The sequence below is a fragment of the Drosophila innubila genome, assembly GCF_004354385.1.
Source record: "Drosophila innubila isolate TH190305 chromosome 3L unlocalized genomic scaffold, UK_Dinn_1.0 0_D_3L, whole genome shotgun sequence".
Lineage (NCBI taxonomy): Eukaryota > Metazoa > Arthropoda > Insecta > Diptera > Drosophilidae > Drosophila > Drosophila innubila.
In genome coordinates this window covers 27,207,324-27,220,293 of record NW_022995376.1, presented here as the reverse complement: position 1 = coordinate 27,220,293, position 12,970 = coordinate 27,207,324, and the positions used below count along the sequence as shown (strand labels likewise).

At 44.8% G+C, this 12,970-nt stretch overlaps 1 long non-coding RNA gene across 1 annotated transcript; it reads left to right on the top strand.

Moving 5' to 3' along the window:
* The first annotated feature begins 11,134 nt into the window (after positions 1–11,134).
* On the top strand, positions 11,135–11,952 carry LOC117788135. The gene is made up of 3 exons (XR_004617729.1): positions 11,135–11,493; positions 11,553–11,714; positions 11,784–11,952. It is a non-coding gene; the product is annotated as an uncharacterized LOC117788135 (long non-coding RNA).
* Positions 11,953–12,970: the final 1,018 nt, after the last annotated feature.

The following is a 12,970-nucleotide window of genomic DNA, read 5'->3' as shown; positions in this document are numbered from 1 at the left end:
TCAATTGTCGTTGCCGGAAACGCGCTCTAGCCTTTAAGATGCGTCGAATGGCCAGTGTCATCCCCTCCAGCTGTCGCTCGCCAAAAATTCTATTCCGGGCCGACATGTATCCCCGGACACGTTCTTCATATGGCAAGCCTCGTAATTTTTTTCCTTTTGTGAGGTTATTATCCTTATTGGATGTCTTAAAAGAATCCTTATCCATATCCTTATAATTATCATATTCCACTAACTTATCTATTTTATTTCCAGATCCTGTTGCCGTCTCCTTCTCTACATCCTTTGGCCGGAACTCCACTCCTTCCTTTCTGCGGTCGCCATTCCCGAACGCGTTTGTCCCGCTCTCACCGCGCTCTCTCGGTAGTTTCCCGGACAATTTACGCATTCCGGGCAGAGCGTATCCGGTTTCCCGCAACGATAGCAGAAGATTTTCCGCTCTTTGGAGAGACAATCACGGAAACTGTGTCCAAGTTGGCGGCAGTTCCAACATTCGATCTTGGATCGCACGGAAGCCTCTTCAACATCCTCTAGTGGTGGTTCTGGCGGATGCGGCGGGATCTCTACCTCCTGGACTGACTGTCTAGTGGCATGTGAATAGCGTGGCTGCTGAGTGTATCCGGATCTCGTCCTACGACCTAAATTCCTCTCTACCTCAATGCACTCTTGACGTAGTTCGTCCACGGTAATTATATCCATCGCGTAGATATACTTCGCCAGGCTCTCCTTTAACCCTCGCTTTATAATCCTTACCAGTTCGCGATCCCTCATCGGCCTCTGGAAACGCGAGGCAAGTTGACGCATGCCATGAATATAGTCATCGGCTGACTCGCTGGACTGCTGCACCCGCTGCACTAGCTCCTGCATGATGCCATGCTCCGTCTGGTAGCCCCTGAAACGGTCCATCAGAGCTGGGCGTAGTTGCGACCAATTGTCGGCTCTAGAGGGCTTTACGTGCACCCAATACCACTCGCGCGCTCGACCAGACAAGAGGATGTGGAACCCAGGCAGAACATCTTTCCACGGGCACTGATATTGCCTTTGCAGGAAGTCCACGCGGAAAACGAAGTCCTTGACGGAGTGCATGGGATCCTCGCCATCGAACTTTAAATTCCATCGCTCCAGCTTCAGGTGAGTGCGGTCACGAGCGTGGTACTGCATATTGTCCTCCGATATTCATCACCTCTCCTCTCGTTCTGCCTAGGGTTCCTGCCTGTTGGATTTCTCCAGTTCGTTTCCTGCGGATCCGGCACGAGCGGTGGACTGCAAAATCCGGCTGTCGATCCTGCAAAGATTGCCTTGGCGTCACAGGCGGTGGAATATTGTTTGAACGGTGCCCTTCCGCACGTTTCGGGATGGCTCCTGTGTTCGGTGCTGGTGCTGCCGAGGCTTCGGTGCTCGAATTTGGTGCCCGTTCGTCCGGATGCGTCGCTGCGGAGGCTTCGGTCCTCGAGCCACCATTCGGAGGTCTCAGTCTGTCGCTTATTAGCTTCATCATTTCCAAAAATTGGGCTCGGATCTCCTCCCGCATGGACTCGCTTATTTCATCCCGCAACGAGCTCCGATACGTTTGATGCATCGCAGCAACCGCGACGTTTACGGCAGATTCGAGCACCGTGTCTCTCTGCGGCTCCTTCGGATATTGAAGGTCTTGACTGGCCGCCTCTTTCTCCCACTGTATCAATTCTTCGGCAGATGGAGGCTGCCTCTCTGGGAATCCGCGAAAGTTCATCGGAGTCCTTGCTAAACCCCCGACGGACGTGGTGGTTGTTGAGCCGGCGCTCCTGAGCTTCCCAGCCTGTTTCTCGGCCATTATAAGCAAAGGCAACTGAGAATCAACCTAATACAACTCGAGTATAAGAAATAAATATGTACTGCCTACTTTTTACGAATCCTAGCGAATAAATAAATAAATAATACCTAAATAATTACGATTTTGATACGCTTTATTGCTTATATCAAAAAGAAGAAAATTACGCAAAAAAAAAAATAATAAATAAATAATAAATAAATAAATAAACTGTTATTATTGAAAAAAACAATGTTCTAATTTTCCAAAATACATATAACGACTAACGGGGAGAGAAATCAAAACTAACACAGGCTAACCAACATACGCACAATTCGAACCTTGGACAAACATTTAAGCATTGGTGAGATGCACTGTTCCTCAAGTGATTGAGGAACGACATCCCAGAAACGCTAATTGCATTCTACTCGGCTTCTGTCTCACTTCTGGCCAATGAATAAATAAATAAACTAACTGGACACAAAAAAAAACAAACTAACCTAATATCACAGTTTATCACAGAACATTTTGTTATTGAACGGATGCCACCAGGCTACGATACCCGGTTGCATACGCTTTGTCAACTACGAAGGTGTCAACCGGTACCATCCGAACAATATAAATTCATCCCGCATCACCGCAACATAGGTTAGTCCATGGTTCCATCGTACTCCGGGATTACGCCGCACTCCGAGCGAGTATCGGCCACCTATCGTGCCACATAAGACATCGGAGGTGCGAATCCCGGATACGAGGGAATTTGCATTTATAGCAATTCATTATCTTCTTTTGATTTTTCAAAATTGGGCGCCATATTGTTATGAACTGCTTGTTACTCTGCGCCGACTAGCTCATCGGAACTCCTCACGGGTGTGTTTCCATCCCTGCCCCGCAGCTCACACAATCGATAATTCATCGCCAAACTGCAGCTGCAGCTCAATTACCATCACTATCGACAAAACGAAAACAAACTACGCAAAAAGGAACGGCGACGAAAAACTGCAACAATAAATACAATAGGTAAGTAAAAATTACAATACAAACAGAAAACAACACCAATCCTTCTTCCGTTCGAACAGGGACCATTTGCAGGACCCGAGAGTACCCTCCCTTCCTGAGACGGCATGTGTTCCTCGTCTCCCATCTGTTGGCCACCCGAACGGGCCAATCTCAGCCTGCGTTTGACATCTTGTTTCCCCTCCCCTTCCACAAAAACTTAGCCGGACATCATGTTCATTTTCATGGCAAGTATAATTTCAATTTCTTAATTTTTAATAACATTTGAACTAATTTTAATATTATGTATTTACAGTTTTCTTAATGCAATCAAAACGGCAACAATGATGAGACAAACAAACACACAGAACAGGAACAAAACGATGTTGCAAGTAAGCAACATGCTCGCCGGAACACCAGTGGCAAGATGCTAGAGCGGAGATGCCGCGGCATTCACAATATAAATATTTGTATATATATGTATATATATATGTGTGTATCGGTAAGTGTGGTTAATTTATGTGTAATAAGTGTATTGTGTATGTAATTTAGTTTATGTAATATTTATCGCTTAATTACTACCTTGCCTACCTAAAGAGCCCTCTGGGTGGGTAAAGGGGCAATAATTGTTTGTGCGTATGTATATATATATATATGTAAATGTACAATATTAATTGTATTTTGTTGGGTGTTTCTAGATCGTTATAATTTCGTGTTGTTCCTACACTGTTGTGTCTTATTTTTTTACAGGTTTTAATTTTATTTACTTTACTTTACTTTATTATTTTTATTTTACTTTAAATTTTAATTTTTACTGTACTTTAAATTTTAATTTCAAATGATTGTATAGTTTATTCAACTTAGCTTTATTTTAATTTTTAAATACGTTATAATTTATAATTTTGTTTTTTTGTTCGATTTTCTAGTTTTTTTTTTTTGTATCACATTCAAATTATTTTGCTTTTATAATAATAAATATTAATACATTTCATTAAATCAACAGTGAAATTGTATTTCTTGGGCGGCACAGGGACAGAAAAAAATGATTTTTTTTTTTGCAGCTCTTCACAACGTAAAAGTTTGCCAAACATGTGGCGCAGCAATCGGAATGGACTCACTCGGGTCTGCCTGGATGAGCCTTCTGCTTTCTCAAGGAAGGATGCAAACTGCCGCTGCTGCTTATTATGCGCCCTCAACCTTGACTACTCGAAAGTGGCCTCTATCGTCCCTCACACGCTGGGAGGTCGTCGCTGTCGGCAGATTCTGCAACGCAGGCGGTACGGAGCATAGCTCACCGATGGTGACACAGCGATTATTCAGATCACCACACGAAGGATTAGATTTATTTGGTCGGTCGCGGGAACAGTTTTTAATGGCACTGGAGCGTAGAATCAAATCTAACGCTGCTCAACTTGCAGGAAAACTTGGCGACTCCCGACAAAATTTTGAAGCAACCTTCGCTGACCGCTGTTAAAATCGAACTCCCTAACCGCATATTCTGCAGCAACGTGGTTCGATGAAAAATTTCCAATTCCCTTTTTTATCCTATTCATCCCACCGTTGCTGCAGTTTGAGTCCAATTTCACTCAATTGCATCAAAGGGGCATGAAGGGGTAGCGCATATGTGCTGTCTCGCTTTGGAGTTGCTGCCTGTCTTTGTCTAGCAAAACATTTGGAGTTGCCACTCCCCCCACAGACTACTCGCCGCATTGCCGATATTAACTATCGATACCTAGGTGAGCGACCCCCCCCTAGAGTCTATCCAGCTGGCACAAACGATAGGCGATAAATACATAACAACACCCCCCCGAAGTTACGCCTCCAAACCTCCTGTCCTGGCTCCAGATGAAAATGACGCGCACGCTGGTCATAGCATTGTCGACTCTTCTCATACGCAGAGTGAAGATGCTGTTTCACCTGACCGCGGACTACTGCCAGCCTATCTTTCGCCTCCAAATCCGAGATGTCATGGTCGGAAAGGGATCTAAGCTTCCTGGCCAGTTTGTACGAGGACCCGTTCAAATACATGTGTTGGCCAAACACAGAAAAGAACGGAGTATAACCTCTGGAACGCAGAACTTAAAGAACACTTCGTGTACCAGGAAGTTGATCAAGTCTGCAGCAGAAGCTTCTCTCATCGCCTTCAGAAAAGTGAATTTGGAAAAGTGATCCACGACGATAAATATCCAGGCGTGTCCGTGCTTTGACCGTGGATACTTGCCAAGGAAGTCAATGTAAAGTTTTTGAAAAGGACGATCGGTAAGTACCTCTTTTCCGATTCCTACCTGGGTGCGATAATTCTGAGCCTTCGTTTCCTTGCAGGTTTCGCACCTCCGCACGAAGTCGCGAACTTGAATCGTCATCCCGGGCCAGTAAAATTGCCTGCGCAATGCATGGAGCGTTTTTCCCATTCCTCCATGAGCTGCGGTCTCCTCAGCGTGAGCTCTTTGGATGAGTCCGGCTGTCAACGATTCCGGGACCCACAACTTCCAAGTCGTGCCCTCCACATCATGATCCAGCGTCTCGTCTCGGGTTCTCTTGAATATAAATCCGTCCTGGACCTTCAAATCGGGCAAGCGATGTTGGTTGCTCGTCACCTCGTTTACCAACTCCTGATACTCGGCGGACTCGAACTCCAGTGTTTCGAATCCCAGTAGACTCTCCGGTGTGACCTCCACTTCTTCCACACTCCTTGATAACGTGTCAGCAACGACGTTATCGGCGCCTTTCCTGTACCGCATCGTGAATGGAAAAGATTGCAGCTCCACTGACCATCTGGCTAGTCTCCCGGTCAAGTCTTTGAGACTCAAAAGCCATTGTGGGCTGGCGTGGCCGGTGATGACAGTAAATGACATCATTTCCACATATGGTCGGAATCGATGGATTGCGAGCTTCGCGGCTAAGCACTCCTTCTCCGTCACCGTGTAGTTGATCTGATGCTTGTTCAACTTCGCTGAAAAGAATGCGATCGGCCTTTCCTGCTGCTCGTCATCCAGTTGAAAAAGCACAGCTCCAACGCCAAAGTGAGAGGCATCGAACTGGATGAAGAACTGGCGTTTAAAGTCAGCATGGACTAACACTGGAGCTGTGGTGAGTGCATCCTTGAGCTTCTCCACCGCCTCTATGGCTTCACCACTAAGCTGGAATCTAATATTCTTCTTTTTCAGCGCATCAGTCAATGGAACAAAGATCTCCGCAAAGTTTTTAATGAACCGGCGATACCACCCCGCCGTACCTAGAAAACTCCTGAGCTCCTTGACGTTTCTGGGAACGGGAATGTTTCTGATCGCCTCCACTCTGCCTGGATCCATCCTTAACGTTCCGCCACCTATAATGTAACCCAGATATTTGATGCTGCGGAAACAGAATTTGGATTTCGACATGCTAATCGTGAGGTGGGCCTTTTTCAAACACTCTGCGACCAATCGGAGATACTTGATGTGCGTCTGAAAATCGGCTGAAATGATGAGGAGATCGTCCAAGTACACGAAGACGTTGGATCTCAATGTCGCTGGGATCACCTTGTCCATGAGCCTGCATAATTGCTGTGCTGCGTTGCAGAGACCGAATGGCATGTGCCTGAACTGGTACAATGGTCTCCCGGGTACCGTGAATGCCGTATACGATCTGCTCTTCTCCTCCAGCTCGATCTGCCAGAACGCAAACTTCAAGTCGACGCTCGAGATGTAGTGGGTCTCGTCAATACGGAATAAGATGCCTTCTATGCATGGAAGTGGGTAAGCATCCTTTACTGTTAAGCTATTTAGCTTACGGGCATCTAAACAAAATTTGTTTTTTCCAGGTCGCTTCACTACTGTCGTACGGTTGTTCCAGGGACTGTCGCTTTCTTCGATAATGCCCAATTGCAGCATCTTATCGACTTCAGCCCACACGATCTCCTGTTTGGCCGGCGACAGAGGATAATGTCGGTCCTTCACGGGTTCGGTTCCTTCAATCAGCTGTATCCGATGCTGTAGCAGGTGAGTCTTTCCTAAACCGTCCTTCTCAAACTGGAGAAATTCGCGTTTAACGGCCTCCAACTGACTCTCCTGCCCCTCTTCCAGGTTCCACATCTCCGGATCAGACACGACATCATCCTCGTCCCGATAGTAGGCGACGTCAGGGTTGCTCACAGTGATTTCGGAAGCCTCTGGACGCACATCGACATCGGGTGGTGCTCGAGCACTCCAGGAGCGATTTCAAACGCCCTCCAGAAATCGATTCCCACATACAAATCTTGCTGCAGGTCAGGGCACATGTAAAACACGATTTCCTCTGTTTTAACCTTGTATTTTACAGGCAGCACAACACGTCCCAAAATTGGACGACTGGCTCCTGCCGCTGTCCTCACAATCGACGTGTATGGCTGCACAGTCCATCCCAGCTCATCCACCAATTCCCGACATCCTCTTTCCAGCAGACTAACCGACGCTCCGTGTCCTTTCAGAAGACCTTTCATCCTACGTCCTGAATCTCCACATCTGCAAACACTCGTGGATCCGTGTTGTCGTCTCGCCGTACAGCCTCGATGACCTGTCGCCTCGTCAATTGTCGTTGCCGGAAACGCTCTAGCCTTTAAGATGCGTCGAATGGCCAGTGTCATCCCCTCCAGCTGTCGCTCGCCAAAAATTCTATTCCGGGCCGACATGTATCCCCGGACACGTTCTTCATATGGCAAGCCTCGTAATTTTTTTCCTCTTGTGAGGTTATTATCCTTATTGGATGTCTTAAAAGAATCCTTATCCATATCCTTATAATTATCATATTCCACTAACTTATCTATTTTATTTCCAGATCCTGTTGCCGTCTCCTTCTCTACATCCTTTGGCCGGAACTCCACTCCTTCCTTTCTGCGGTCGCCATTCCTGAACGCGTTTGTCCTGCTCTCACCGCGCTCTCTCGGTAGTTTCCCGGACAATTTACGCATTCCGGGCAGAGCGTATCCGGTTTCCTGCAACGATAGCAGAAGATTTTCCGCTCTTTGGAGAGACAATCACGGAAACTGTGTCCAAGTTGGCGGCAGTTCCAACATTCGATCTTGGATCGCACGGAAGCCTCTTCAACATGCTGAGTGTATCCGGATCTCGTCCTTTGCCCTAAATCCCTCTCTACCTCGATGCACTCTTGACGTAGTTCGTCCACGGTAATTATATCCATCGCGTAGATATACTTCGCCAGGCTCTCCTTTAACCCTCGCTTTATAATCCTTACCAGTTCGCGATCCCTCATCGGCCTCTGGAAGCGCGAGGCAAGTTGACGCATGCCATGAATATAGTCATCGGCTGACTCGCTGGACTGCTGCTCCTCGCCATCGAACTTTAAATTCCATCGCTCCAGCTTCAGCTTGTCCTCCCGATATTCATCACCTCTCCTCTCGTTCTGCCTAGGGTTCCTGCCTGTTGGATTTCTCCAGTTCGTTTCCTGCGGATCCGGCACGACCGGTGGACTGCAAAACTCCGGCTGTCGAACCTGCAAGGATTGCCTTGGCGTCCCTGGCGGTGGAATATTGTTTGAACGGTGCCCTTCCGCACGTTTCGGGATGGCTCCTGTGTGCTGGTGCTGCCGAGGCTTCGGTGCTCGAATTTGGTGCCCGTTCGTCCGGATGCGTCGCAGCGGAGGCTTCGGTCCTCGAGCCACCATTCGGAGGTCTCAGTCTGTCGTTTATTAGCTTCATCATTTCCAAAAATTGGACTCGGATCTCCTCGCGCAAGGACTCTCTTATTTCATCCCGCAACGAGCTCCGATACGTTTGATGCATGGCAGCAACCGCGACGTTTACGGCAGATTCGAGCACCGTGTCTCTCTGCGGCTCCTTCGGATATTTAGAGGTCTTGACTGGCCGCCTCTTTCTCCCACTGTATCAATTCTTCGGCAGATGGAGGCTGCCTCTCTGGGAATCCGCGAAAGTTCATCGGAGTCCTTGCTAAACCCCCGACGGACGTGGTGGTAGTTGAGCCGGCGCTCCCTGAGCTTCCCAACCTGTTTCTTCGGCCATTATAAGCAAAGACAACTGAGCGCCCTCAAACAATATTTTTAAGAGAATCTACCTAATACAACTCGAGTATAAGAAATAAATATGTACTGCCTACTTTTTACGAATCCTAGCTAATAAATAAATAAATAAATAAATAATACCTAAATAATTACGATTTTGATACGCTTTATTGCTAATATCAAAAAGAAGAAATTACGCAAAAAAAAAAATAATAAATAAATAAATAAACTGTTATTATTGAAAAAAACAATGTTCTAATTTTCCCAAAATACATATAACGACTAACGGGGAGAGAAATCAAAACTAACACAGGCTAACCAACATACGCACAATTCGAACCTTAGACAAACATTTAAGCATTGGTGAGATGCACTGTTCCTCAAGTGATTGAGGAACGACATCCCAGCAACGCTAATTGCGTTCTACTCGGCTTCTGTCTCACTTCTGGCCACAATCGGCGTGCACTGTGAGGCAGGTGCGACGCAGGAGTGATCCTATATCATCCTGGGACACCTGTCACCAAAGCTCTGCTAAGCTCTGGCAGGCACATTCCCGACGTGAACCAGAACCATACGCTTTGTCAACTACGAAGGTGTCAACCGGTACCATCCGAACAATATAAATTCATCCCGCATCACCGCAACATAGGTTAGTCCATGGTTCCATCGTACTCCGGGATTACGCCGCACTCCGAGCGAGTATCGGCCACCTATCGTGCCACATAAGACATCGGAGGTGCGAATCCCGGATACGAGGGAATTTGCATTTATAGCAATTCATTATCTTCTTTTGATTTTTCAAAATTGGGCGCCATATTGTTATGAACTGCTTGTTACTCTGCGCCGACTAGCTCATCGGAACACCTCACGGGTGTGTTTCCATCCCTGCCCCGCAGCTCACACAATCGATAATTCATCGCCAAACTGCAGCTGCAGCTCAATTACCATCACTATCGACAAAACGAAAACAAACTACGCAAAAAGGAACGGCGACGAAAAACTGCAACAATAAATACAATAGGTAAGTAAAAATTACAATACAAACAGAAAACAACACCAATCCTTCTTCCGTTCGAACAGGGACCATTTGCAGGACCCGGGCGTACCCTCCCTTCCTGAGACGGCATGCGTTTCTCGTCTCCCATCTGTTGGCCACCCGAACGGGCCAATCTCAGCCTGCGTTTGACATCTTGTTTCCCCTCCCCTTCCACAAAAACTTAGCCGGACATCATGTTCATTCTCATGGCAAGTATAATTTCAATTTCTTAATTTTCAATAACATTTGAACTAATTTTAATATTATGTATTTACAGTTTTCTTAACGAAATCAAAAATGCAACAATGATGAGACAAACAAACACACAGAACAGGAACACAACGATGTTGCAAGTTGCTGGAGCGGAGACGCCGCGGCATTCACAATATAAATATTTGTATATATATGTATATATATATGTGTGTATCGGTAAGTGTGGTTAATTTATGTGTAATAAGTGTATTGTGTATGTAATGTAGTTAATGTAATATTTATCGCTTAATTACTACCTTGCCTACCTAAAGAGCCCTCTAGGTGGGTAAAGGGGCGATAATTGTTTGTGCGTATGTATATATATATATGTAAATATACAATATTAATTGTATTTCGTTGGGTGTTTCTAGATCGTTATAGTTTCGTGTTGTTCCTACACTGTTGTGTCTTATTTTTTTTTACAGGTTTTAATTTTATTTACTTTACTTTACTCTATTATTTTTACTTTACTTTAAATTTTAATTTTATTTAATTTAAGTTTTAATTTCAAATTATTGTATAGTTAATTCAACTTAGTTTTATTTTAATTTTAAATACGTTATAATTTATAATTTTGTTTTTTTGTTCGATTTTCTTGTTTTTTTTTTGTATCACATTCAATTCTTTTTTTTTTTTATAATAATAAATATTAATACATTTTTTTAAATCAACAGTGAAATTGTATTTCTTGGGCGGCACAGGGACAGAAAAATGATTGTTTCTTGCAGCTCTTCACAACGTAAAAGTTTGCCAAACATGTGGCGGAGCAATCGGAATGGACTCACTCGGATCTGCCTGGATGAGCCTTCTGCTGTCTGCGCCCTCAACCTTGACTACTCCGAAAGTGGCCTCTATCGTCCCTCACACGCTGGGAGGGTCGTCGCTGTCGGCAGATTCTGCAACGCAGGCGGTACGGAGCACAGCTCACCGATGGTGACACAGCGATTATTCAGATCACCACACGAAGGATTAGACTTATTCGATCGGTCGCGGGAACAGTTTTTAATGGCACTGGAGCGTAGAATCAAATCTAACGCTGCTCAACGTGCAGGAAAACTTGACGACTCCCGACAAAATTTTGAAGCAACCTTCGCTGACCGCTGTTAAAATCGAACTCCCTAACCGCATATTCTGCAGCAACGTGGTTCGATGAAAAATTTCCAATTCCCTTTTTCATCCTATTCATCCCACCGTTGCTGCAGTTTGAGTCCAATTTCACTCAATTGCATCGAAGGGGTAGCACATATGTGCTGTCTCGCTTTGGAGTTCCTGACTGTCTTTGTCTAGCAAAACATTTGGAGTTGCCACTCCCCCCACAGACTACTCGCCGCATTGCCGATATTAACTATCGATACCTAGGTGAGCGACCAACAAAAGACGACGGAAATCCACAACATAAACAACAAAACCTGCAATCAACAACAAAACGGTAAGTAAACAAACAAACATTCACAAAACCTAACACTGATCCACCTCTCGTCCAAACAGGATCCCGGTTCCGGACCCAGGCGTACCCGCCCTGCCTGAGATGACCACCTCAACGTCATCTCCCTTATGTTGGCCCCCGAATGGACCTACTTCATCCTGTGTTGGCCATCGTGTTTCTCCTTCCCCCTACAGCAATAATTAGACGGACATTTTTATCATCAGGTAAGTATTATCTTATTCTTCCGTGATTTTTCTCCAAAATTAACATCGTATCTTAACTTCTATTTACAGGTATGTGTGTATCAAACAATTAAACAATTCGGCAACAATGCAACAAGGAAGAAACAAACAAAACAGGCTAGGAACACATCGATATCGCAAACGCAACAAACTTGCCATAGGTAAGCTGGCAAGACAACGATGCGGAGACGCCGCGGGAATTGTTTGTATATATATTTGTATTCATGCTGGTGAGTTGGTATTGTGATTAGTGTGTGATTATCTGTAAATGTAAATATGTATCGCTTAATGACTACCTTGCCTACCTAAAGAGCTCTCTGGATAGGTAAAGGGGCGATATTTGTTTATGGGCATGTATATATATATGTAAATATGCAATATTAATTGTATTTTGTTTGGTTTTTCTAGATCGTTATAGTTTCGTGTTGTTCCTACACTGTTGTCTTATTTTTTTTACAGGTTTTATTTTTATTTACTTTACTTTACTTTCAATTTTAATTTTACTTTAATATTTATATTTTACTTTAAATTTTTATTATTTTTACTTTACATTAATTTTATTATTTATTTAATTTAATTATATTATTATTTAATTTTATATAAGTATTAATTTATAATTTTGTTCGACTTTTTTGTTATGTACGACATTCCATTTATATTTCCAATAAATATTAATGTTTATTCAAGACAGCGGCGTCGAACTTATTTTGGGCGGTACAAAGGGAGACAAGCGAACGTTTTTTATTTTGCAGCTCTTCAACTTAGAATTTGGCCATACTCGTGGCTGGCAATTGGTTCTGACTCACTCGTACAATGTCACAACGGGCTGCGACTCTCTTGGACGAATGGATCCCAATGAACGACTCCAGAGTTTTCCCACGACGATGCCAACTGACGCCCTCTGTTGCGGGATATATGATTCCACTGGCCTTGGTGCGTCTGTTGTTATCGCTGTCAGTGGATATAATGATGTCCAATGCGGCACAAGACACAACTGACGGCACAGCACTCTTCTCTAAGCGGATAGCTCTTGTCGGACACGACTTGGTTACAAAAACACAAAGGTGGGCACAAGTATCCGCACAACTTCTGGCGAGGCACACGTGTGCTGGAGTGGCACAAAGCGCGACAACGTTTCAAAAAATAAAATGTGGGTCTGCCCAATGGCAACCGCTCCTGACCGCTGTCAATCTCCAACTCACGTCCGCATGTTCTGCAGCAACGTGGTTTGATGAAAA